General features: G+C 40.6%; 1 protein-coding gene, 1 long non-coding RNA gene and 1 other non-coding gene across 7 annotated transcripts in view; 2 read left to right on the plus strand and 1 right to left on the minus strand.

Moving 5' to 3' along the window:
* Nucleotides 1-27,663, plus strand: part of LOC117228994 (uncharacterized) — a 729,674-nt gene that overhangs the window by 162,732 nt on the left and 539,279 nt on the right. The window lies entirely within an intron of this gene.
* LOC143260926 (uncharacterized) lies at nucleotides 17,958-18,837 on the minus strand. The gene is made up of 2 exons (XR_013035205.1): nucleotides 18,138-18,837; nucleotides 17,958-18,093 (listed from the first exon to the last, which is right to left on the minus strand). It is a non-coding gene; the product is annotated as an uncharacterized LOC143260926 (long non-coding RNA).
* LOC117229070 (U4 spliceosomal RNA) lies at nucleotides 22,508-22,648 on the plus strand. The gene has a single exon (XR_004492461.1). It is a non-coding gene; the product is annotated as a U4 spliceosomal RNA (small nuclear RNA).

Consider the following 27,663-nt stretch of genomic DNA (forward strand, 5'->3'; position numbering starts at 1 on the left):
AAGCGTTTGATTTTATCCATTTTATGTTGCTAAGTATGAAAATGGGCAAAAAACAATAACAGTACAAATAACAATTGCCAACGTCGACAAAAACAGCATCTTCGGTGTAATCATGCTAAAAAGATTGGTCTCCGCAGCAGATTTACGCTCGGATTTACGGAACAAATGACGGATGTCTCCATAGCGGAGTCAACGGAGCGCTAAGGGTTAAACTAGAAAAAAAGAATTTGTCTTTAGCGGACCCCCTGAGTTCAGCAAGGGAGCGCATGAGTCAGAAGGTTGGTTGCAACAAAGGACCACGTCAGGCCGTAGGCCAGGTTACAAACAGAGACACAAGTAGAAACACGGCCGGGGCAGATCAGGAAGAAAGGCAGAGCGAAGGTAGAGAGCAGGGTAGAGCAGGCTAGAGGAAGGTAGAGCAAGGTAGAAGAGGGTAGAGGAAGGCGCACGTAGCTCCCTGATCGAGAGGCCTGCCAGGTGGCCAGGAACCACGGACAGGCATCCACGTAGCCGGTCCTCAGGGTGTGTATAGGTGGACGGTGTGGAACGGGACTGGCAAGGCAGACCGCCGCCAAAGAATAGTAGTAGGTGTACCTAAGATAGTAGCGGCGGGAGAGAGAGCCTGACCATCGAAGACACCGGTAACGGTGCCTCGTCCGAACTGATTGACAATGATTGAAGGCTGCGCCGGGTTTCGACTACGGGACTGCTCGCGCGAGAGCAGCGCAGCGGCCAGGTTCCGGCGGGTTCCTGTAAACCACTGATATATATTTCTGCCTTTGCTATCCGCGACCATCTTCCTCCGGACCCTGGAGACCAACGGAGACCAACGGAGAGCAAGATCCGCCGGGAGCAGAAACGGGAAAATCGACGCTGCCCACGCGTGCGCGCGCTCGCCCGCGCGATACCCTCGGCCTCCCTATCGGCCGGTTTCTCGATCATCTCGATCCCGACTCACGTTGCCATCCCGCTCCTATAATTTTCGACTGATTAAATTAACCCGATCTTTCTCGATACGCCGCCGATAACACGGCTCGTCCGAGATACAGCCTCGCTCGGCTGTGACCGACTTCCGTGACGACGACGTTCCGACCCGTGCTCGCTCGCTCGCTCGCGTGGGCGACGCTCATTTAGAATATTGGGATTTTGCGGGACTCGATCGGTCAACCCAATCGTCCGGAAAACGAAGGATACCGAAGACGCGGATCTAGGTTGAAGACTAGATACCGGAGGAAAAAACGGGAGCACTTATGGGGATACGCGGCTCGAGAGATAGCAGCATTGATTAGGATTGCCCGAGAGTCGCCTCCCGGGTTAGTAGATCCACGCCGATGTCCTGGATACGGTGCAGTCCTCCAGCTGCGGGAAAAACGAACTTTCACTGGCGTTTTTTCCGCTCGGTATCTTCGTTTCTTCGGTAATCGCCGAGAATCCCTTCGCCGAGAGTCCCTTCGCTGAGAATCACCAAACTTTGTCAGCAAGCTGCTCGATAGAACTCATTACGACGCATTACTCTGAAGATAATAACAAGACATATTACATTTTTTTATTCGTTTTGTTTGTTTATTTTTGGCTCCGCTGCGGAGCCAAATGTTTTTAACATACGTTATCGTCGGCGTTAGCAATTGTTATCTGTAGTTAAAACATGCTAAGTCTGTACCATCACGATTAAACCATTTTTTGACCTTCTCTATGGTTAGCAACATGGAGAAAAATAAATATTACGATGAGAATTTAGAGCCGAGCGATACCGAAGGCGTATTTGATTTTAAAGAGTTAAAAGACATTGTGGAAGACAATGTTGGTTATGATTCTGACGCTTCGAGTAGTGGTAGCGAAATTATACTACCAAAGAGTCGAAGAATGAGAATTATTGAAAGCGAAAGCAAAGATTCGTTACAAGACTTGGATGAATGGCGCGATGTTATGGAAGAATTATATATTCCAGATAGAATACCTTTTAGTGTATTGCCACAGGTCGTTGGACCACAAGTTCCTACAAACATCGAACAGCCGATACAATATTTGAAATTATTTTTCACGGACGAATTGGTAAGTGAAATTATAAAAGAAACCAACAATTGCGCAGAAAATGTTCTAAACTTGAAAGAAATATCTAGTAACTCTATTTTGTGCAAAGCGAATACTGTGACACTTGTCCAAGTAAACCCAGAATGCATATGGGAGATTGTTACCAAAGATATCGCACCATGGTGAATTACAAAATTTAAAATTTATCTTTCATTTACAATAGGAAAATGTATATTCATAAAATAAATAAAATCAAATGCATTCACAAGGACGTGTAATCTTTTTCGCTCAAAATAAGACTTCCTTTGTCTCAGGCGCTCCGCTCCAAAAATGTGCCGAAGTTGCTGGTAAGCACTATTCGAGAAACGCGTGGTGCGCTGAGGGTTAATAAAAGTGTTAAATGTCTTATCGACAAATACAACATTAATTATACCCGAAAACAAACGAAGAGAAACGAACGATCATCCGACAGTAACCGGCCCCGTCATCCTAGAAATTTTGGAAAGGCAAGCGGCGATCCAAGGAATCGAATTGAACTTGGAGAGCTAGCCAGGGGTCAGGGTTCTTCGTCATCGTGTATCGAGCGGAACGGAACACTTGTCGCAACTCTTTCGAGACGTCGAGCCACGAGTCGGAACAAAGCAGCGCGCCGGGAGCTCGCAGGTAACGCGGTTTCATTATCATACAAGGTCGACACCGGAGGAATCTCGCGGAGAGAAATCCTTTTGACGCGAAGCATTTGTCTTGACGAAGCCGCGCGAGGATGTTCGATTTTACAGCCTCGACGAATAGGGTCGGTACGCACAAGCTCGCGCAGGCATAGTTCGGATGCTCCTGCGTGCAGGATGCCTTGAATTTTCTATATCGTTTTGCTGTGACTGTTCGGGATCAGTCGATTGGATTAAGATCGTTATCTTTTGACGACGCAAAGAAAGTTCAAATACAGTATCATTCTCCTCAATTATCCTTCGACTTGTAAACAAAAACGGACAATTTTGCGGCTCGCGGCTCCTTTTCCCAAATTGATCGTTTTTGTTTAAAAGCTCGGAGACAATTGGGCAGAATTTACTGTACTCGTAAATGTGTCTGCAATTTGGTAATTGCACGGGCATGCTCAATCTAATTATACTAAGTACAGCAGCTGTATAAGAATAACAGGAACTGAATTCACTTAGACATTTTGCTATTTTTATTATAATATATACTTGAACTAGTTCTAGTCTTATGGAGTACTAAAATCAGGTATTTTATTTCTGTTTATAAAAGTGACGATAATATATTCATTCGGATCTTCAGCGCTTTCTGTTACAATATTTGTCCGAAGCAACAAATTGTCTCAAACAAACATCGAATAAATCCCACATTAAAGTATCTTTGCAGTCTTAATAACTATAAATTCAAAAATTTGATACCCGTCATACTATCGGGTCTAGTAACGGGTCCATAGTGTTAAAAAATTCATTGAATCATTTTCTATGTAAGTGTAAAAACACATTGTGGACAAATCAGGAATTAACATATGAGACATAGATCGATAACGGTATCAGCGACGACGTCATCTAGGGCATTGAATGCATCCGCACATCCATATTTCAATCTTTTTGTACACGAGGCGATTAGCCTAATAATAGTCGTCGACTCGCTACGTGTCAAGCAGTTGTAACAGTAAAGCTAATAAAAAGTTATTCAAACTTACACACTTATTTAAATCCACTGCAGAATCCTGTTCTAACAGGTGGCCATAGTAGTTAACCCTTTGCACTCGACTGGTGACTCCGACTCACCGCCTAAATTGTTGTATAACGTTTCAAAATAATTTTAACGTTATCAAATTTGTTTTTATCTTAAAAACTGTCAAAAGCGCAATTGTCGCACGAGTTATAAAAGTTAATTTCACACATATAAAATACGCTTAAGTTGTACAAAATGGAAATACCGTGAGTTAGAAAAACTATTTTGAATTCAGAGTTAAAACGGCTTCGACTGCAAAGGGTTAACAGAGTTGTCACTAACTGAGTTCCATGCGCTTTAAATCATTATCGCGAAGCTAATTGTACTCGATCCTCGTCGAGTGAGGATCAATCGCGCGAAATCTGAAGCGTCGATTGTTGCCTGGCAGCGCCAAAGTCATTCCCAATTCGAATCAAGAAAACGAGCGGAACGAAGATCCTCGAACGATAGTGTACGAGTGGCAGCTCCTCTGTTGCTTCCCAGAACCGAGCAACAATTTCTGCATTTTAAGTGACAGCGTGCGCAGCGAGTGCCGAGGCAAAGTTTCTTCAGCAAATAGAGACTTAGCAGGCCTGAGATGGGTCTCGATCGCAGGGAACGGGTAAACAAGAAACGGTAGCCACTTCGAAAGCGAAGATGCCTAGTCTCATTGTCCCTCGCATGGAGGTCGATTCCCGTTTGGTAGCTGGCAGGCCATTAAACAAGTAGGTAGGTAGGTAATGCAACCAGCCGGGTACGTAACCGATTGGTCGCGGGTTAAGTAGCTGGTAGTAGCCGCACGCGGATACTGTCTTCCCGATACCGATATATCATGCAGCGACGAACGGCTGGCCGTGTCGTCGTTTTCATTCGCAGGAAGACGCCATTCCTGTGCGTCCAAACTGTTTCAACAGTCTCTTGTTTAACCCATGCTTGAACTCTTTCTTCTCTCTGTACTATTCGTCTGCCCATTTTGTGAATCGTGCTAAATCGAAAGTGTCTTATTTTCAACCTTGTTGAAAACCTTTTGTTTCAACCTTGTTGAAAACCTCTTGTTTCAACCTTGTCAAACCTAGTGTAATCGTATAGAAGCCAAGTGCGACATTGCTTCTCTCTTAAATCATTTTAATAGGCTGTAATTAATGTATCAACATTTTCAGTTTCTTTTCATTTCTTCAGTATTCTATATTTTTCACTTATACATTCTTCTTCGCATCACTTTAATATTAGGGGGGCCGGAAAGTAATGTTTCTGCGCATATTTATCTGTTTGAATTTAATGTAAACAAACGACATAACTTTCCGGTCCCCCTAATACTTCTCAGCTTCCCTTCACGTTACAGTAATGTCTCTCTAATTGACGCCCAGATTGTTCACAAAACTGGAAAATTTGGCAACAGGAGATACGATTATTCGAGCCTTTTGACTCGTTTTTATAGTTATAAATTGTCAACAATTATAAAAACGAGCCACAAGGCTCGGATAATCGTATCTCCTCTTCCCAAATTGTCCATTTTTGTGGACAATCTGAGCGTCAGTAAGGGAGACATTACTGTATTCGTCAGTGAATTTTGTATATTTACAGAATTTTGGATCTCTTCAAATTGGTGTGATTCACAATGTTCCAATTGAAACCGCAGTTTTTTATTTCACCATTCTGATGAACTAGCTGTAGCCGTTACTGAAATTTCGTTGAAATTCCTTGTTTGCAGTTTTTTTAATTTCCGTAAAAATGCCGTAAAAAATGCCCGATAAGATTCTTGTCGTCTCTGAAGTACATTACGCATATACATACTACAGGGTGTCCAATTATTATGTTGACATCCAGAAAGAGATGATTCCTGAGGTCATTCGAAGTAACTTTTTCCTCAACGAAAATGCAATTCGCGGCTTTATTTACGAGTTATTAACGAAAATTACTGACCAATGATCAGCGAGCTCGCCTAGCGCTAGGGTGGCCGAGCCAATCAGCGGAACTGGGCTTCGACCGCTCGGTTGCCTCGCGCCAGCTGAGGTCGGCTCTCATTGGTCCGTATTTTTCGTTAATAACTCGTAAACAAAGCCGAGGATTGCATTTTCGTTAAGGAAAAGGTGACTTCGAATGGTCTTAAGAATCGCCCCTTTCCGAGTATTAACATAATTATGGGACACCCTGTATACGGTTTTCTGATTCGAAGAATTTAACCGTTTGAGTCCCAAGCAGCGCGATCGCGCAGTTCAGATCTTGTATCACGATCAAACTTTAGTGACGCACGTACATCGCATAGCTGCTTTTTTTCATTTTGTTTTTGTTTCGTTTGTCAATCTTGCCGAGCGCTGTCGCGCCGCTTGGTTCTCTTCGCAATCGATTAAGACAAGCGCTATTACGCTGTTCGCCACTTGTCGACCGTGTTAAAACTAGAACGGTTAAAAAGATTCAAAAACTCAAACGGTTAAAACTAGAAACTCGATTCAGCCATATTTTCGCGAAACCTTAACCGTTCGAGTCCCAAGCAGCGCGACATCACGCTGTTTAGATTTTTTGTCACGCTCAACTTTGCTGACGCACGTACATCGCATAGCTTCTCTTTTTCGTTTTATTTGTCAACCTTGTCGAGCGCTATCACGTTCTCTTCGCAATCGATTAAGACAAGCGCAGTCGCGCTGTTCGGCATTTTTCGACCGTGTTTTCTCAATGACTCCTGGCACTCGAACGGTTAAGAACACGAAACAGAGAACGTCAAGCTTACAAGGATAAAAAGAATCGTTTAATAGTTTCGGCGATTCTTCCAACAACGACGTGTGTGTGTGTGAATACCAAATTTCATTCCTTTGCGTAAAGTTCGAATCGCTGGCGGACAGCGGGACGAAGCAGAGGGAAAGAGGAAAGAGAGCCTATTAATCAGGCCCGAGTTCGGGTGAACAAAGGAACTCCGCGAAACTCGGGTTTCCTTTGTGGCCGGTCTGCGGGCTCGGATGATTTATTAAGAAAGAAGCCGCGGCGCGGCGCGCAGGCGAGCAAGAAAGCCGGCGACGTTTTCCGGCGCGTGTTGTCGCGGCTGAAAGTGTTTTTCAGCTTTTCTTTCGGCGAGCACGAGGCCCGCTATCGGGCCCAGCATCGCGTACGCGTATCACAGGCGGCTCATTGTTCGCGGAAGATTCAATCTCGGCTCGCGAGGAGCCTTTCTCTGCTCTCCTGCATCCGCGACAGAGACCGAGAGGCCAACGGGGAGCCAAGATAAATGAAGCAAGTGTTATTTTCCCGAACCCGGACCCGCTTTTACGTAATTCGCGGAGGAAAGTCAGGAAACGGCCGCGTACAGCGCCGGAAGTTCTCCTTTTTCCGATTGAAAAGACACGCGGGAACGGAACAGACGGGTCGGAAAGGACCTATTTCTAATAGCCGGCAAACTGGTGACTGCCAAACGTGAAACGCTTAACTACGCACTCGTTCCCTTCGATGGTAGATCGCGATAAGATAGATACACCGCCGCGGCTTGTCATCGTAACCACGTGCCAGCGACGAAGACAGTTTCTTTGCAGTCTGCTCGGTTTCCTCTGCGCCTTTATGATTCACTCTCCGTCTCTGCGCTTCCTCTGTTTCCGCTTGAATCCTTTGCTCCTCTTGATGAAGCCTTTTCGTGGCTTCAAAATAGATTCTACGTTGATTACGGCCTTTGTTCGTCAAAGGAAAGCGGAGCTCTCCGAGGTCCAAAATGAATCTCTTTTATCACAGAATTTGCTATAACATTATTCAAGCATATTCCATATACATTTAACTTTACAATCTATTTACTGGCTTCATCTGGGTTCATTTACGAACGTTCATAAAATAAGTTCGCGCAAAATAAGTCTGCGCGTCTGCCACTGCACTAAGCTGCTGTTGATAGATTAACTAGGACACGGTGTAAGAAGAATAGGTGAATCTTCACCATGAAATCATTGTGACGTGACAGAGAATTCTAACCCTTAGCGCTACGGAGACATTTGTCATTTGTTCCGTAAATCCGAAGGCTCCGCTGGCGTTTTTTCCGCTCGGTATCTTCGTTTCTTCGGTAATCGCCGAGTCTTGCTTCCGCTGTCCTGCGGAATACGCCGACTTCGGATCCTCGACCTGTCCCTTCGCTGAGAATCACCAAACTTTGTCAGCACGCTGCTCGATAGAACTCATTACGACGCATTACTCCGAAGATAATAACAAAACATATTACATTTTTTTATTCGTTTAGTTTGTTTATTATTGGCTCCGCTGCGGAGTCAAATGTTTTTAGCATACGTTATCGTCGGCGTTAGCAATTGTTATCTGTAGTTAAAACGTGCTAAGCCTGTACCGTTACGATTAAACCATTTTTTGACCTTTTCTATGGTTAGCAACTTGGAGAAAAATAAATATTACGATGAGAATTTAGAGCCGAGCGATACCGAAGACGTATTTGATTTTGAAGAGTTAAAAGACATCGTGGAAGACAATGTTGGTTATGATTCTGACGCTTCGAGTGGTAGTAGCGAAATTATACTACCAAAGAGACGAAGAATGAGAATTATTGAAAGTGAAAGCGAAGATTCGTTACAAGACTTGGATGAGTGGCGCGATGTTACGGAAGAATTACATATTCCAGATAGAATACCTTTTAGTGTATTGCCACAGGTCACTGGACCACAAGTTCCTACAAACATTGAACAACCGTACAATATTTTAAATTATTTTTCACGGACGAATCGGTAAATGAAATTATAAAGGAAACCAACAATTACGCAGAAAATGTTCTAAACTTGAAAGAAATATCTAGTAACTCTATTTGGCAAACGTGATGTGGAAGAGGATGAATTTTGGGCTTTTATTGGAGTTATTGTCATTATGGGTACGATACCTCTGGCAAATATGCAAGAATACTGGTCGATTACAAGAAAGAGATTCAACCAGATATTCTGGATGTCTCAGGCGCTCCGCTCGAAAAATATGTCGGAGTTACTGATAGGCAGTACTCAAGAAACGCGCGGAGCGCTAAGGGCTAACATTAGAGGTTCGGATATGTAAATGTAAATATAAATCTAAATGTAAATGTAAATCTGCCTTACTGAATACTTTGAAAATTGTCAGGATCTGAATTTCGTACAATCGCAGAATTTGTGCTCCTCGACGAGCGATTTGCCTGCGCAAAACGTTGTCTTTCGGTTTCTGTCGGTAATTAGTTGTCTTTGTCGTCGGTCGAATATCGAAGAAGCGCAGAAGGGTTAACCGAATCGGGCAAAAGTGAAAGCGCGTGAGATGTGTTTGGCGGCTCATTAGACCTGTCGAGTACTATGCTAGGAGTGCACTCTTTAGAAGAACACGCGGCGTTACTCTCGAGTGGCCGGAGATTTGACAGTTGGTCCCTGTGTCCTACTCCGTGGCAGTTTGTTCTCCATTAGTTGTGCAAATTTCATGCTCGAGTGTACGTCTCGTCGTCGAGTGGACGCGGACGTAAGAGCCGGCAGTATCGAGGGTTACCCTGGTGTAGCAGAACTATTGAAAGTTACCGCGAGGTATTATTAGGCCGAATGGAAATTTTCGTCGTGTTTTCGTAATATTTCCAGGTGTTCGGAGTCTCATTGGTATCGTCGTCGCGTCTCGTTTTCACCGTGTAAAAGCCGCAAAACCTAATTCAAAATTGCATGCGGCAGTTCTCGCGCGCGTGGAGGATGTTTGGGTAGGATGGTTCGAAAGGACTTGTGCACTCGTTGTACGGTGTAATGTCTCCCTAACTGACGCTCAGATTGTGCAGAAAAATAGACACTTTGGGAAGAGGAGACACGATTATTCGAGTCTTGCACCTCGTTTTTATAGTTGTTGAGAATCGATAACCATAAAAAACGAGCCACAAGGCTCGAATGATCGAATCTCCTCTTCCCAAATTGTCCATTTTTGTGGACAATCTTAGCGTCAGTTAGGGAGACATTACTGTAGTTCTAGCGTTAAGGAAGTTGCCGATATTTATCATACAGAATCCAAGGCGAATTTAGCAAGAACGAAACGTAAGGACACACTGTTGCAACATCGAGAAGAAAGGAACTCCATTGCCAGCAACTATAAAAACGAGCTGCAAGGCTCGAACAATCGTATCTCCTCTTCCCAAATCGTCCATTTTTGTGCACGATCTGAGCGTCAGTAAGGGAGATATTACTGTAATTGTCACTCGAGCAGATGAATGTGTTGGGACACAGGGTGTCCCAAAAATGTCTCGCAATCCGAAAGTGGCGGGTTCCTCAGGTCACTTGAAGCAACTTTTCCCTTTACAAAAATTTTCTCCGAGGCACCATTAACGAGTTATTAACCAAAAACAGTGACCAATGAGAGGCGAGCTCAGCTGGCGCGAGGCGACCGAGCCAACGGTGCCAGCGGTCGAGACGGTGGAATCCCAGCTTAGCTGGCGCGAGGCGGCCGAGTCAACGGCGCCAGCGGTCGAGGCGGCCGGGCCAACGGCGAAATACATTACTGTATTTCTAAAAAACTTTATTGCAAACATGCGTCCTCAAGGTTTGGAACTTATCATCTCAAAAATATTGGGTCGGGGAATAAGTACGTAGCGTTTTTATCAAAGACGATTTTCTTTTTTGTTTTCGTTAAGCTCGTGAGGCACCCAGGTTCCCAATTTTTCGGCAAATCCCAGTGAATAAAGATGATTGAGAATCGTTTTATGATCGCAGTTCATTTTTTCGGCCAATTCACGACTTGTTTGGTGACCTCCTCCTTCAAAAGTGCTTTGAGACGCTCTTCGTCGAATTCGGAAGGTCTTCCGCTGCGGGGCGTGTCGTCGACGTCAAAATCGCCATTTTTGAACTTCGCAAACCATTTTCGTGCTGTAGACTCGCCTATGACACCTTCTCCGTATACGTTGCGAATGTGCCGGGCTGCTTCAGCAGCTTTTTGGCCTCGATGAAAAGCGAAGAAGAGAAGGTGTCGAAAATGTTGCTTTTTACCTCCTGGATATACCATTTCTAAGCCTCGAAAGTAATAAAAAATTAAATTACTCAAAAAGACGATTAGCACAGTTTTGTAGAGCAGAAGGAGCTCTATCGAATAAATATTATACACTTTGTCAAACAGCAAAAAATCGTTGTAAAATAAAAGAAAATATAAAAACGCTACAAACTTATTCCCCAACCTAATAGCTTCTTCGAAGTAGAGTCGTAAATTACGCTGCTCATTTGCACGGGGACTAAAGTTTCCTTTGTGCGACTGGACGCTACAGATGAAAGGGGTTAGCGTCGACGTTGATCCTGGCGAGAGATCGAATTAATTCACCGCAGTGACAATTTGATATTTAATCGGGCCGTTCGATGTGTCTGCGTTCTTGCTCGCCCTGTTACTTTCTACGCCGGTTCATTAGGCTGACCGTGGAGCGATTGAAAAATTTCTGAAAAACCCTGACGCATCGAGCAACAACTCTCTTTTCTAAGGAAGCGCGAGTCAATCATGATTTGCTGAAGCGCGATGGGAAAGTTCTGGTAAAAACGGACGTACGCGCGAACGCAATCTTGTTTGTAGCTCGCTCGGTAGCCTATAATACATCCGCCTCGTTCTCGTCCAGCAAAAGTCTGCCTGTAAACGATCCTACGAAAAAGACATTGTTACCCGGCAGAGAACTTCTTCTCAATCACGATTCTTGTTACTCGTTGAACTCGAGGATCGGGTGTCAAAGGGGCCGAGACTGAACGAGCTCTTCCTCGCGCATCGGCCAGTTAGCGAACGGAATGCGACTGCATCGAAGCCCATTAGATCCGGCATTGCCGGAATAATTTATCTCGCCGGCTGGAAGGTTCCTCTAAAAAGCTCGTTCGAAATTCGCGAGCGTGCCGTAAGCGCCGGCATCGAGACCCGCTGATTGCCGGCCGGCTAGGAACAACAGGACGTTTGACAGCAAATTGCGGTCGCATGTTCCACCAGGCGGTTTTTCAGCGGCAGCGTAACGAACAGCCTATTTAGCACATAGAAAATAAGTTCAGCCTTGAGGGACGCCGAGGGTGCTGGCCTCGGCCGGCAAGAAAGTGGCGCGAAGAAACCCGGGGAATCAAACTGCTTGCATTTCACGAAGATTGGAAGGAAGATTGCGCGGGTTTCTTGCGGGCACGAACGGCCGCCGACGACTGCCCGACGGAACGGTTCCGCGATGCTCGCCCAGGTAGTTAATAAATTAGTCCCATAACGTTGCCGGATCGGTCGCAAAAACTGGCGCTACTTCATAAGCCCCTAGCCGTTAGGCTCCCGGTGCGCGTGGATCTCGCGGGGGAGAGCCGCATTCTGCCTTAAACAACCTGTGCGCGAGAGGTATCTGTAACAGCGGTCCTCTTAAAGGAGATACAATTTAATTGGAGCTCGGTTTCCTCAGCCTTTCACCTGCGAGACCATCCTTCTGCCGCGGTCGTTCCGGGCGTCTAGGTTTCTCGTCGCGTTCCGATCGGAAATTATAGCCAACAATAAAGTGTTACGGTCGAAACCACCTCTGACGCTGATCAGAAAGGTTCCAGTCGCTAACCTTCCTACGAGGTAACGATCCGCGGGTTCGCGTGTGTCTAATTGGCTGCGATTACGCTAAGTATCGCAGTTCTGACATATTAACGAAAATTAGGAGTATTTTTCAATCGGTGAATAATCACATGGCGGGCACGTGTGTACCTCGAAATGGGACATTTTTAACGGCATCGTAAGACGTCCATTTAAATCACTTTAGCATTATCCACTGACGCTAATACTCCTCGCATTTCATTCCGGGTTGTCGAACCAGCTCGATTACATCATCGATCTTAGTATGAAAAATATTTTCTAAAAAAGAGAAGAAGGTATAGCACGATGTGAATGTCATTCCAAAGTCACGTCTTCAGAAATCTTTCTAATAATTAGACTGCGGATTTTATTCATTTATGGCAAAAATAGTATTATATTATATTATATTATTATATATTATTATTATTATTATTATTATTATTATTATCATATATTATATTATATTAATTACAACATTACATCTTTCTAATAACTAAACTGCGGATTTTATTCATTTATGGCAAAAATAGTATTATATTATATTATACTATTATATATTATTATTATTATTATTATTATTATTATTATCATATATTATATTATATTAATTACAACATTACATCTTTCTAATAACTAAACTGCGGATTTTATTCATTTATGGCAAAAATAGTATTATATTATATTATACTATTATATATTATTATTATTATTATTATTATTATTATTATTATTATTATCATATATTATATTATATTAATTACAACATTACATCTTTCTAATAACTAGACTGCGGATTTTTATGCAAAGTAAAAACGTTTCGCATGAATTATACAAAACAAAAGTTAGATAGAGATGTATTTCTTCTGTTAACGACGTTAATACAGTGGATGCAATACAACAGTTTTTTTTTAGAATTCGTCTTTTGCCTTTTGTCAGCAGTCAGTTAATAACATTACTTGAAAAATTAATAACATTACATGAAAAATCTACATCAAAAGATATTCGATATTCGAAAGCGCGATCTTCAAATGACCTTGGCCAAAAAATCGTCCGACAATTCGTGCAAAATTAAACGAACGAATTATCATTCATAGATTAATTTTCGGGGACATTTTAGTTGAATTATTATTTCTCCTACCGTTGGTCATTACGGAACGTTTAATAGGCTTCCGTAAGAGCTGCGAGACGCGAGAGAGGGATCGCGCTCGGCTCTGATCCAGCCAGGTCGGATTAACGTACGCATAATGAATTGCCGTGGGTGCGATCATTCAATTAATATCCGACGCGACGCGACCGTGGAAAGTTGCTCGTGCCGTATATTCCGCAGCGAGTATCGCGGCAACATTGCACCAGCTGGCACGTCGCTGATAAGGGTACGCGAGCATGCTTGTTCCTGGCCTGTTCCTTCCGATAGATACTAGAGTGGTCGCATTAGTTTCGCGGCGACGCAGTGCCTTAGTAAAGTAATTATTGTACCGAGGAATCGCCGCTGAAAAACCGTCGTACAGTGAACCCGCGTTAAGTGGGATATTCTTGTCAGTTCGGCTAGGTTTCGAAATGTCTGAATTCCTTACCGATCGTCGCTTCGTTTGAATTATTCTGTACATAAGTCTTAGACGCGGTTCAAAGTTGTTTTTCCTGGAATAATATTTTTTTGAGAGAAGTTAACTCTCGCTTCGTTAACAATTTTCATTTTTTTTCTTATGGTTTTCCTAAATAGGAAGAAAAAACAAAGTTTGGGCTAGGGATTTTTTAATAGTTCTAATGATCATTATAGATCAGTAATTAGATCATTAATAGTTCTAAAATGCTGGAATTAATATAATATAATATAATATAATATATAATATAATATAATATAATATAATATAATATAATATAATATAATATAATATAACATAATATAATATAATATAATATAATATAATATAATATAACATAATATAATATAATATATAATAATAATAATAATCTATAATAATATATAATAATAATAATAATAATACTAATATAATATAATATAATATATAATACTAATATAATATAATATAATATATAATAATAATATAATATAATATTATTTTTGCCATAAATGTATAAAATCCGCAGTCTCGTTATAACAGATTAAAAGCAATGTATCGGTACCTTTCGATTATTTAATTCTCGCTTTAGTATAAAATTACAGTTACACTGGCCGATAAAGTAAAGAGGTCTCCGTCTTCGCACCCTTCGCTCGAACTACGAACGAATTTCCGAAGAGACTCTTCCGCAGAATTTCACCGAACGAATCCTTTCACAGACACTTTCGACGACGTAACATTCGAGTCCGGTGGAATGCCAGGGTTTCCCAAAAAATTGGCAGGAAAGTTCTTAATTTCCGAGGCAATGAGCGTGGTTCTCGATTTGTCCGCGAGTAATATGTAGGCGGTTAGCTTTCTTGCCATCGGCCCGTCAATTTCCACATCTATCGCATTATATATTGGCCATTTAAGGCAGCGGTGATTTGACGTGAATGTTCCTGTAACTCAGCGCGGCTGCGTTTCAAAAACAGACGAGTCCGTTGAACGAGCATACCCGCTCGGCTCGCTCGCGCACAGGCTCGCAATAATGATCCAGGGGATCCGCTCGGGCACCAGAAACAAGTTACACGGGTGAGCAACATGTTAACGACGAGCAGCAAGAAGACGGCAACGGCGCTGAGAGGCCTGGAGGGCTGTTCGCGAGAGAGGATGCTGCTACACCGAGAAAGCGGTGAGCTCGCGCGCGCGCGCGCGCGGGGCTTTTCATCGGCAGAAATAGATTAGACAAACGGAAAACGTACGCGTTACGAGGGAACCCGCCGATTGCTTTCTCGAGGCTGGCTACCGTTCGCGGACGCAGCGGAATTTACGAAGACCACTTTCTCCGTTCCGTCGACGTTATCACGCGTAACTCGGCTGTCGAGACGACTGATCCGGGGAAACCTCCCCTTTCGACTCGTCGATACGCGCAAGCTGCGCGATATTAACCCTTTGCGCTCCACGCGTTTCTCGAGTACTACCTACCAGCAACTCCGGCACATTTTTCGAGCAAAGCGCCTGAGATAAAGGAAGTCTTATTTCGAGCGGAAAAGATTACGCGTCCTTGCGAAAGCGTTTGATTTTATTCATTTTATGTTGCTAAGTATAAAAATGGGCAAGAAATGTTTTAATCGTAATGGTATCTACTTAACATTGTGCGAGGTCGGTGCATCGACATCGTGAATTGCGACCGAAATTTCCAAGCAGCAAATGCATCCTCATCGAAATGGATAAATTTACTATTAATGATATTCTTCGCGATTCTTAAATAAATATATCCCTCGCGTTCTTCGACGCGATTTATTATAAAATTAGCATCGCGAATCGTCCGTTGAATTCTGTTCGGATACGGAATTATCGAAACAAAAATATCTTTTGCGTGAGTTTGCAGGAATTTTTTTATCGTTAATCTTCGCCGGAATCGGCTCGATTAATAATTAAATTAAATTAAAAATTAGTAAATATTCTTCGGACGTTCTAAAATAAAGTTGAACAGCGTTTTTCTGAAAAATATCACTACCAGCAACTCGGGCACATTTTTGGAGCAAAGCGCCTGAGATAAAAGAAGTCTTATTTCGAGCGGAGAAGATTACGCGTCCTTGTGAAAGCATTTGATTTTATCTATTTCATATTGCTAAGTATAAAAATGGGCAAAAAATGTTTTGATCGTAATGGTACACACGCTAAGCACGTTTTCGCTACAAATAACAATTGCCAACTTCGACAAAAACATAGGATCTTCGGTGTAATCATGCTAAAAAAATTGGTCTCCGCAGCAGAGCCTTCGGATTTACGGAACAAATGACGGATGCCTCCATAGCGGAGCCAACGGAGCGCTAAGGGTTAATTCCATACATTTCGAAGACAATAGCCTGAAATTAACCGCGGAAGCCAAACAGAGATCGATAGCGGCTACATTGTTGGTTATTCTTCCGTTTTGAGTTTCGATCGATCGAGTCTACAAAGGTTCCATTCACCTATGGAAACGGCAGGTACTGATGTTCCACACGATCCCCCAGCTCTTTACCCAATTGTGCCAAATTGAGTGGAACTCTTGTTTTATTATTCAGAATATTTGTGTTCGACTGAATGACCTTTTGATTGGGAATCGAGAGGTCTTTACGCCCACTTCGAGGTCTCCGAGACTGACTTGTGATTCTACGAAATTGCAGGAATTCGTTGTTTTAGACCAGAATAAATACCAGACACCTGATGCATCAATATAGAAATTTTAGCTGAGATATTCGACTGGAAGATTGGATGGCGAAAAGATCACGTATTTTTCAGACTACGGCAAGATCCTAGTGGAGATGTTTAACACTGAAAGACAGATCCGGAAAAAAAATTTATTTTAAATAGAAATAAAAAGGAACTGTACGAATTAATTTATTTCAGATCGTTATTTTCGGTAAAAATAATATAAGATAAGATAATATAAAGATAATATAAATAATATAAATAATATAATATAAGATAATATAAATAATATAAATAATATAATATAAGATAATATAAATAATATAAATAATATAATATAAGATAATATAAATAATATAATATAAGATAATATAAATAATATAAATAATATAATATAAGATAATATAAATAATATAAATAATATAATATAAGATAATATAAATAATATAATATAAGATAATATAAATAATATAAATAATATAAATAATATAATATAAGATAATATAAATAATATAAATAATATAAATAATATAATATAAGATAATATAAATAATATAAATAATATAAGATAAGATAATATAAATAATATAAATAATATAATATAAGATAATATAAATAATATAATATAAGATAATATAAATAATATAAATAATATAATATAAGATAATATAAATAATATAAATAATATAATATAAGATAATATAAATAATATAATATAAGATAATATAAATAATATAATATAAGATAATATAAATAATATAAATAATATAATATAAGATAATATAAATAATATAAGATAAGATAAAGCGATTTCAAATAATAAATTATCTAGTTACTTTGTTCGCGATCGGTACTCTTGCGATTTGTCCATTGTGATCGGATCATCGCCGGAAGGAAAGAATACGTTAATTCGACGATACGCGCTTTTAATTCGTTGTAATTTGTACACTCGAACGATACAGGTCAATAAGTCGAAGATTACAATGGTTGTTACGACCCGCTGCATTCAAAGCTGGTCAAGGTCTGAAACCGCGTTGCCATTGCTCGACGTTAGCAACGATCCAGCCGGCGCAGGTATTTTTTTTGGTCGAACTTTCCCGAGGCAGCTCGAGCTTCGCTGCTAAGCCCTCGGCGAAGGGCTTTGTTTACAATAACGCACGCGTGATCGAAAAGTGAAAAACCGACCGCGTGCGTTTAGAAACCCCGCGACGGTGCTATTACGTACCGGACTGACGTCATGTCGGAGACGGGGAGCGAGGGGCGGATTTTTCGTTCGGCTCGTGTTGTGCTAGGACGATTTTAACCCTTTCGCTACGGGCGGATTTTCCGCCGCGGTACTTCTGCTGGACGGCGCGCTGCGACATCGCTGCACGCTACAAGACGCCGATCGTTGCGGGGGTACCGCAGCGGAGAACCCGCCCGTAGCAAAAGGGTTAATCCAAATGAAGTTAAACAAAATTGAAAAAAATAAGGCATATCTATTTATCCGTTGTTGAGAGAAAAATAAGGTGAATTAGCTTTCTGCAGTAAGCACTGACTTTATTCGCTACAAACGATCGAACTTATGGAGGGCCACTATAGTGGCCCTTAGTACCTCGATGGCATCTTATGGAGGGCCACTATAGTGGCTCGTAGTACCTCGGTGGCATCTTATGGAGGGCCACTATAGTGGCTCGTAGTATCGAAAGGGTTAAATCGCCCGCTACCCTCGAATCTCGCTCGCTCTCGAACATACAATTACACGCAAAATTGAGCGTACACCTTTCAAAACGTAATAACTTCTTTAAAACTGGACTAAGTGTCTTGAATTTTTGTTTAGATGATAGAGGGATAATCTACTACGCGATGATTAAAATGCCTTTTTTTTTAATTTTGATATTACTTGGATGAAAAAAAAATAAAAAATCTCTCGTTTTTTATCTTTTTTATCTGAGTCTATAACAAAAATTTTTAAAATGCCTTTCGTAGATCTCGGTAACTTATATATAACTTGTATAGTTTTCAATAAACTGTACTTAATTTCAATTTGGATGAAAGAAATGGAAAAAAGAAATAATAAATAATGTTGAAAATAAAAATGAACAGAAAGATTCTATCTTATGAAATAAGATAAAATAATAAATCTATAATAATTGTTGCGAAGATAACAAATCTTCGCAACAATTTGTTTAAAGGAAAAAGGTGTAAACCAGCCACAAACATTACATTTCATTTCATAATACCTTCAAATGATTCTAAAATAAAATACCATTTCGTTCGAAATAATACTTCAAATAATGTTATTTCAGAAGGAATCGCAAGCACGAAGATAACAACGAAATAAAGTAACAAGCCATGTAAAATGGTAATTCAAATAATGTAAAATTTGAAAATCATACGGAGATCTCGGAAACCTAAAGAAAAATAATGTCGCGAGTCTCAGGGACGCGGAAGAAGGAGACCTTGAAGACCTTGATAATAACCTCGATTACCTCGAACGATGAATGATTTCAACAGGTTCGAGGATAATTAATTTAGGGTCGAAGATACTAATAAAACGCTGGTGTTTAACTATCCGCGGGTCTCGCAAATTCGCAATAACACTTACGCCGATCAATAATCAACGTGACCCTCGGCATGAACGCGGCAAAGGAGATCAGCGGCTCCTGCCTCGTCCGATGCCTTTTTTAGCGGCTCATTATGCCGCGGCGCAACGCCGGGCAAATCACGGGACCATTATCATTATGCCTCCTCGCGGATAACGTAATTGAAACTCTAACTGCGTCTTCGTACCGTCGCTACTTATTACCGCGGCGCTCGTTAATCCGCGCCGAGGGAAGCCGATAAGGCGAGATGCACAGGTGCCGGCCGTGGATCGCGAGCAGCTCGATGATAATGGATCGACGCCGGCGATACGGGCCGCGCGCTCGATCCCGAGGAAATTAAATAATTACCGACAGTAATCGATCTGTCGGCTCGATCCGGCCCGATATTGATGACAGCCGAACGAAAACAGAGAGCGGCGCTGCTACGCTCGCGGTGAAAGCGCGCCGGTAGTTCCCGCTTGTGATTGATTGTCAAGGAGATTGAGTAGCGTTGATGTATCTCGTTCATTCGCGTACACACGAGTCGCCTAATGACCACCGTGGCCGAGGGACCATTCGCGGAATGATGCACCGAGAAATGCGCCGCGTAATCGATCGGCGGCTAAGCCGCTTTGGGCGCTCGCGTGAAACGGTTCCCTGAAAAATGCCGCAACGAGACCCCGAGTCTCGGTCAGGGTCTCGCTTCAATCGTTGTTCGAGGTCGGTGTGCCTAATCCCTAACGCACAGGTTTGGTTCATTCGTTTCTGAAAACGTGGGAGTTACAATATTTTGTTATTAATTATAACTTGCTTCGTTTTACAAGAAAAATTTCGTTCTGTAAGGCTGTTAAAAAAGTACTTAATTCAGTATTATCAATCGTAAAGTAAGATGTCTATGAACATTAGAGTTCGAAGTTACCGGAAAAATGTCAAAACAGTTTCATTTTTACTCTGGACATTAAAAAATCGTCTTTCATTTTCTCGCGAAAAAACGAAGTACAGTAACAGAATGATTTTGATAGATTTAAAATATAAATGGCCGAATTAATTTAGTGGAGAAGCATCTGTACACTTGTGATCTAATTTCGTTGATATTAATAGAAAAAAAGTCAATGATATTGCTAATATTCGCTAAAAGTAAGTAAGTTTCGAAAGGATGTTGATGGAAAATGATTCTGTCGAACACACAAAAAAATGTGTTCATTGCGCATAGTAAACGATTCTTGAAATATTGGCTATTGGCTATTGAATCCTTTGTAAAATACTGAAAAATATTTTTTAGGAAAATTTATTATTTTATAATGAAACGTGAATTTTTTGTATAGCATTCCTCATATTAAAAATACAGTGTTACTAATATTCTAGAATTGATACGTTGTATTTCTTCTAGCAATACAGTAATGTCTCTCTAATTGACGCTCAGATTGTCCAAAAAAATGGACAATTTTAAAAAAGGAGATACGATTGTGCGAGCCTTGTAGTTATCGATTGTCAACAACTGTAAAAATGAGCTGCGAGGCTCGAATAATCGTATCTCCGCTTCCCAAATTGTCCATTTTTCTGCAATGAGTGTCCATTAGGGAGACATTACTGTAATCATAAAGATTAGGAAAAAATAAAAAAAATGTTAATTCAATAAAAGCTTCGAATCATTTGAATAAGTGTTAAATTAATAGACAAAGCATACAGTTTTAATAAAACGTGTTTGATTAAAATTGTTTGAAAGTCGAACCATTTCTACTACAAAGAACAAAAATGTATAGCAAACCATTATCTGCGCATTGTTTCGACCATTTTCTTATCGAAAACCCGTCCGAATGGTCATTCGCTGTTTTTGTTGCCACGAACGATCGTTTTCACGGTTCAGGAAGCTTACACGATCGAATTAATGTTCCGGGAGCGTTCGACAGGCGGCGGGGGGGTTGGGGTGAAGCGATTTGTAGCTTCGATTTTTGCGCCTCCAGCTCCTCGTTTTGCCGAGATACGCGCCGATTAGAGTGGTCTCTATCAGAGGGCCGGGAAAACTTGCGACCTCGTAAGCTTTCCGCGATAATATCGCGCTGGTCGCGGCCGAGTGTGGGCGTATGAAAATGTTAAGTCGCAGGAGAAAGTGTATCGGAGCGCGCGTGCACGTCCAGCGATTTTCGCGGAAGAAATTTCGCACGTGGCGAGATCGCATCGCGATTGGAATAATTACGTTTTCCCGGCCGTGTCCAAACAGGAATCTCTTAATCATTGTTATTACGCGTCGGTCCGTGGTTCGATCACTTTGAGGTAATCGCTGTTAACGTTCGCGTTTTATGTTATCGTACAGTGTCTTGTAATTTGGTCGATGACATTTTTCAGATATTAAAGAGTCGTTCGGGTGATATATTCGTTGATAGCATTGCCAGTGCGTGGAACAGATTAGAATTGTTTGTTGTGAATCATGTTTTGCTAGGATATTTTGGAAATTATCGATCGGTTATAAATTTGTTAAAAATGCGATGCGCGACCCTTTGATGTTCCTTCTCAGAGAAAATTAGAAAACTACTGATAATTATGACGCTTTCAAAATAACAAATTTTTATTATTTACGATAAGCATCAATGCGATCTTACACCAAATTGTCGTTGATCATTCTACATTAATAATTCCCAAAATTGTCTTCTGTATATCTATCATCTTCAAATGCTTGGAATAATAATCGTTAAAAATTGAATCTCTTCTGTAAAATAGAAGACGTTTTAGGATAAACTGTAAAAAATAATCCGGAACTTTATATTAATTTAATCTAGTATTAATTTAACCTTTTCCACACTCGGAGAATTTTCTCGGATCAGCTACTAACCATTTGAACGTATTCGTTCAATATGAAATAAATAAAATAATTGATATAACGATGGAAATAATTGCTCTATAAATAGGGATATATTATATATATAATAAAATATACTATTTATTTTATTTATTTAATATCAGACGAACACGTTCATGTTGTTAGTAGTTGATATGAGAAAATTCTCCGAGTATGGAAAAAGTTAAATTAATACTAGATTAAATTAACACAAATATCCAGATTATTTTTTATCATTTATTCTTTTAAAATATCTGCTATTTTACGGAAGAGATTCAACTTTTAATAATCATTATTTCCAGCATTTTAGTGTGGTAAAAATAGAATATAGTATCTGGAGTTATTAATATACATGAACGACAGTGATATAAAAATAAATATATGGAGTATTGAGAACAAGTCTGTGCATCGAATTTTAACGGTATTTTTAGAATGCATTCAGCTACCCACCGTGCGGTAAAACGATTGGCAAGGGGCGAGATCTGGGAGAGGGTGAAGTCGAATAGTTTGCCTGGCGGCCGGTAGATGGCGACTGGCTTCATACCGTTTCTCGCTCGAGAAATTGTGCAGCAAACGTTACTTCTACCCAGCGCCGAGGAGGAAACGTCAGCTTTGCGCAGTGGCGATATCGTAACCAATGAGGTTCTACCGAGGTGCGATTATTGCTAGTTGAAAACTTTTACCAATACCCCGCCAAGACGATGTGAAATACCATCGGCTACGGCAATTTTTGCTAACCCCTACGGGGGTTTTATCTTATTACAAAATTAATGTTCATAGAGAGTGTTAGATGAAAACGTCGTCTGACTAAAATACTGTTTCGAATGAAAGTTTTGAGTTAATTCAAATTATGAACTTCGTTCGAACTACTTTGAGTTTTGATCCGTGACTCTCGAATATTTATTAGTAATATAAATTCTGAAAACAGGTTTTAAAACCTTAGATATTCAGTAACTTTAATAGTTCGAATTTCGAGACTTTATTAAATTCGTAGTTGAATGAGAATATTACACTTTTGGTTGGACTTCTATATTATTCCCTAAATTAGTTTAAATTCGAATTTCCACTCCAAATTCGAACGTATTGAAATTCGAATTTCCACTCCAAATTCGAACGTATTGAAATTCGAATTTCCACTCCAAATTCGAACGTATTGAAATTCGAATTTCCACTCCAAATTCGAACGTATTGAAATTCGAATTTCCACTCCAAATTCGAACGTATTGAAAGATGTTATCCACTACAGACCTCGTTCTTTGTACAGTGTTTGAATCATTTTTGATAGGTACTTGTTCATATATCAAATATATATAAATATCAGCGATAATATATCAGGTTCAACTTGTATAATAAGCTTGAAATGTTCGAACCCCCACTCCCCGAATTTTTGCAAGCCGTTAAAAACTTCTTCCGTTTCATTCAATCTAATTGTTCCCGATATTAATTCAAAATGATATCGCAGCAATGCAGAACTAATTAAAGATGCATATTTTTTTGTCTATCACTAATATAAAAGTCTCGGACGTATATAAATACATAGATTCTTTGCTTTCATTCACGTTAGTCTGCCCACACCTATCTTTACAGCAGTTCATTGAAGTCGGTGCAACAAGAATCGAGGCACGGCATTCGATTCATGAAACTTTTATGAAAGAAAGGCGAACTCGTATGACGAGAACCGATCACGAGCACCGATAGAAGCAACGCCTTGTAATTCTTCGCGATTCTCAGGCTTCCGTGAGTGCTTATTGTTACGAGATAATTAGATGAATGCGAGCAGACCTGTTCTGCCACCCACATTCGTCTCTGTCCATTGTATTCAACTTTAGAATAATAGCCCCAAAATTCCTAAGTCTACAAGCCGTAATTCCATTATATACAAATTCACAACGTTTCTAAAAATATCCCACTCGCGCGGTATGCTATTTTTTCACCGAATACAGAGTACAGTAAATTCTCCTTAATTTTCCATCAGCTTGTAAACAAAAATGGACAATTTTGGAAGAGAAGATACGATTATTCGAGCCTCGCACCTCGCTTTTATAATTGTTGACAATCGGCAACTATAATAACAATAATAATAACAATAAATAATAACAATAAATCATAATAATAATAAAATAATAGAATAATAACAATAAAATAATAGAATAATAACAATAAAATAATAGAATAATAACGATAAAATCGAATAATAATAACAATAAAATCGAATAATCTCCTTTTCCCATATTGTCCATTTTTGTTCACAAGCTGAATGAAAATTAGGGAGAATTTACTATATTTCGGAATTCTAATAGAAAATCGTGTTTATCACCGATGATATTGTATCCGACATGCCGTTTATTCCGTCATGTATAACGTTCGCTGCCAAAAGCATCTAGGAACACCCACACGGCGTAAATCAAACGCAGAATGCGTGTCAGCGGCCACCTGCTGGTCTCGCGCGATTGTCCCCGGGTTTCTTTTCGTTTCATTGTCCTCCACTCGTTTAATCCGGCTCATTGGTTCCCGATTTCACCGCGCATTTCCCGCGGTAAATTTCTTATCGATTTCACTCCATTCGGAGCCTCTCGATTCACGCGTTTTGCGCGGACCTTTTAAAGAGGCTGCGCGAACTGACAATCTAGACCAAGCGTTGCGAACGCTCGACCATTGTCGTCGTTCACAAAACATTCATTTCCATTTCATTCCTTGCGATTCGCTCGGTTTTTATTCTCGCGTCGACGATCCACAATCCCGACGCAAACGCTTGCCATAAGTACGCGAACTGTTCGAACAATGGGTTTCTATTTAACCCTTAGCGCTCCAAGCGTTTCTCGAGTACTACCTACCAACAACTCCGGCACATTTTTGGAGCGGAGCGCCCTGAGATAAAGGAAGTCTTATTTTGAGCGAAAAAGATTACACGTACTTGCGAATGCATTTAGAACGTTCATCAGCTGAACCGTTTTATTACAGTTTTGCAGCTTTGAAATGTTTGCGACCTAATTAGTCGAATCCAAATGTGTATAAGATTGCAATTGTCTGAAAATGGTGTAATTTCTCCGGAATTCGCGCTCAGATTGCGCACGAAAATGGACAATTTGGGAAGAGAAACTACGATTACTACCGATTCTCGACACAACTATAAGAACGAGCCGCAAAGCTCGAATAATTGTATCTTCTCTTCTAGATATATTATCTCTCTCTCTCTCTCTCTCTCTCTCTCTCTCTCGAATAATAATATCTATAATAATAATATCTCCTCTTCCCAAATGTTTTCCATTTTTGTGCACAATTTGAGCGCCAATTAGCGAGAATTTACTGTATATTGTTTCTGTTATTATTTTTTTAACGCGTTTCTCGAGTACTGCCTATCAACAACTCCGGCACATTTTTGGAGCGGAGCGCCCTGAGATAAAGGAAGTCTTATTTTGAGCGAAAAAGATTACACGTCCTCGTGAATGCATTTGATTTGATTTATTTTGTAGATATACATTTCCCTATTGTAAATGAAAGATAAATTTTAAATTTTGTAATTCACCATGTTGCGATATCTTTGGTAACAATCTCCCATGTGCATTCTGGGTTTACTTGGACAAGTGTCACAGTATTCACTTTGCCAAATAGAGTTACTAGATATTTCTTTCAAGTTTAGAACATTTTCTGCGTAATTGTTGGTTTCCTTCATAATTTCATTTACCAATTCGTCCGTGAAAAATAATTTAAAATATCGTATCGGCTATTCGATGTTTGTAGGAACTTGTGGTCCAACGACCTGTGGCAATACTCTAAAAGGTATTCTATCTGGAATATGTAATTCTTCCGTAACATCGCGCCATTCATCCAAGTCTTGTAACGAATCTTCGCTTTCGCTTTCAATAATTCTCATTCTTCGTCTCTTTGGTAGTATAATTTCGCTACTACTACTCGAAGCGTCAGAATCATAACCAACATCGTCTTCCACAATGTCTTTTAACTCTTCAAAATCAAACACGTCTTCGGTATCGCTCGGCTCTAAATTTTCATCGTAATATTTATTTTTCTCCATGTTGCTAACCATAGAAAAGGTCAAAAAATGGTTTAATCGTAATGGTACAGACTTAGCACGTTTTAACTACAGATAACAATTGCTAACGCCGACGATAACGTATGCTAAAAACATTTGGCTCCGCAGCGGAGCCTTCGGATTTACGGAACAAATGACAAATGTCTCCATAGCGGAGCTAACAGAGTGCTAAGGGTTAACCTTTTAGTTAACACATTGCGGACGGGGCTCTGCGCGTTCAACACGCCCTCAAAGACCGCACATTTTCGAACGCTCCAAAAACATGCTTGGCAAGTAATAGGAAGCGGATACGCACATTTCTAATTTGCATTTAGTATTCTTAAATAATACTATATATACATAGTTTATATATCTGTTTATTATATAAGATTTTTTACATTTTAACTATTATTTATTATACAAATTTGAATATTGATTTAGAGTGGCTATAATGACTGATCATTTCTACATGCTTGGAATGATTCATTTGTTTCGCTAAAATTACTTAGGAATGCGGGAGGCTTCGTTACCATGGTTACGTAACAGAAATATTTGCGGCTGGTTGCTTGTTGCCGATTAAATAAAAAAAACATGAAAACGAGATATCTCGTGACCCGTCCGCAACGTTCAATTTGCTAAAAACGAGATATCTCGTGAGCCGTCTGCAATGTGTTAATACATGTATTCTGTCTGTATATTGTTATGATACAGTTATATTGTTAACACTTTATCGTCCGGTCGTGGTTGAGGCTGCCACTCAGTAAGGACTGGCTTAGTCGCGCGCGCATTTGCTCCCAGTACCGGCTAAATTTTCGCTATTCATTGTGTTGTGCTTATTCCTTTAAAAATAATAATAAATAATAATAATTATTATAATTATAATTCATAAGGATATGGGGAGGTCAGCATACAGGAGGTCAGCTACTAACAAGACAATAAAGAAGCGAAAACCGTCGATAGCTAAAAGTCGATTAATAGGCTATCGGTCGATAAGCATTGGCAATCGAAAAGCCGATTAATAGGCTAGCGATCGATAAACATTGGCAATCGAAAAGCCGATAAATAGGCTAGCGGTCGATAAAGTGTTAAGATAAATCTGTATATTGTAAATCGATGTGAAGACAAAAGAAGTTGTGAAACAATGCATATGAAGACGATTATTTGGTTCAAACGATGACCTATTGAAGTAACTACTAAAGTAAGCCACTATAGTGGCGCGTCGTTCAGAGAGATGACATCCGCGGAAGCCACTATAGTGGCGCGTCGTACCTAAAAGGTTAAACTAGATCGAACTCGGAGAACTTTCCAAATTTCTGACGCTTATCTCGAGATCAACTCCACTCTCAATAGGGATTAATTAACGCAACCAATTAACGTGCACAATGCACGCGTGCAGTTCGCTCGAAGGTTTCGGGTCCGTCGACCGAGCGACTTCCGGCGACGGTGTTCAGGTGAATAGCGGCGCGATCGGCGTTTAGGCGCGCGCGTTTAGACCGTTCGAAACTCCATTCAGGACGGACGACACGCGGCGATTAACCTATTTACCTATTGATCGACGAGGTCTTCCGGCAACCTTGTTTCGACGTGGATCGATGTGTACCCGCCGGTCGTTACGCGCAATTACCGCCGAGGATGTTATCTCTGTCCTGCAACGGAATCGCGGCCGTTGAGCTATCCTTGTGGTTACGCAATGTCGTCCGCCGGGGAGAGTCCTGCAGCCATTGACGCCTTCAA

This window comes from Megalopta genalis, chromosome 1, assembly GCF_051020955.1.
Source record: "Megalopta genalis isolate 19385.01 chromosome 1, iyMegGena1_principal, whole genome shotgun sequence".
NCBI lineage: Eukaryota > Metazoa > Arthropoda > Insecta > Hymenoptera > Halictidae > Megalopta > Megalopta genalis.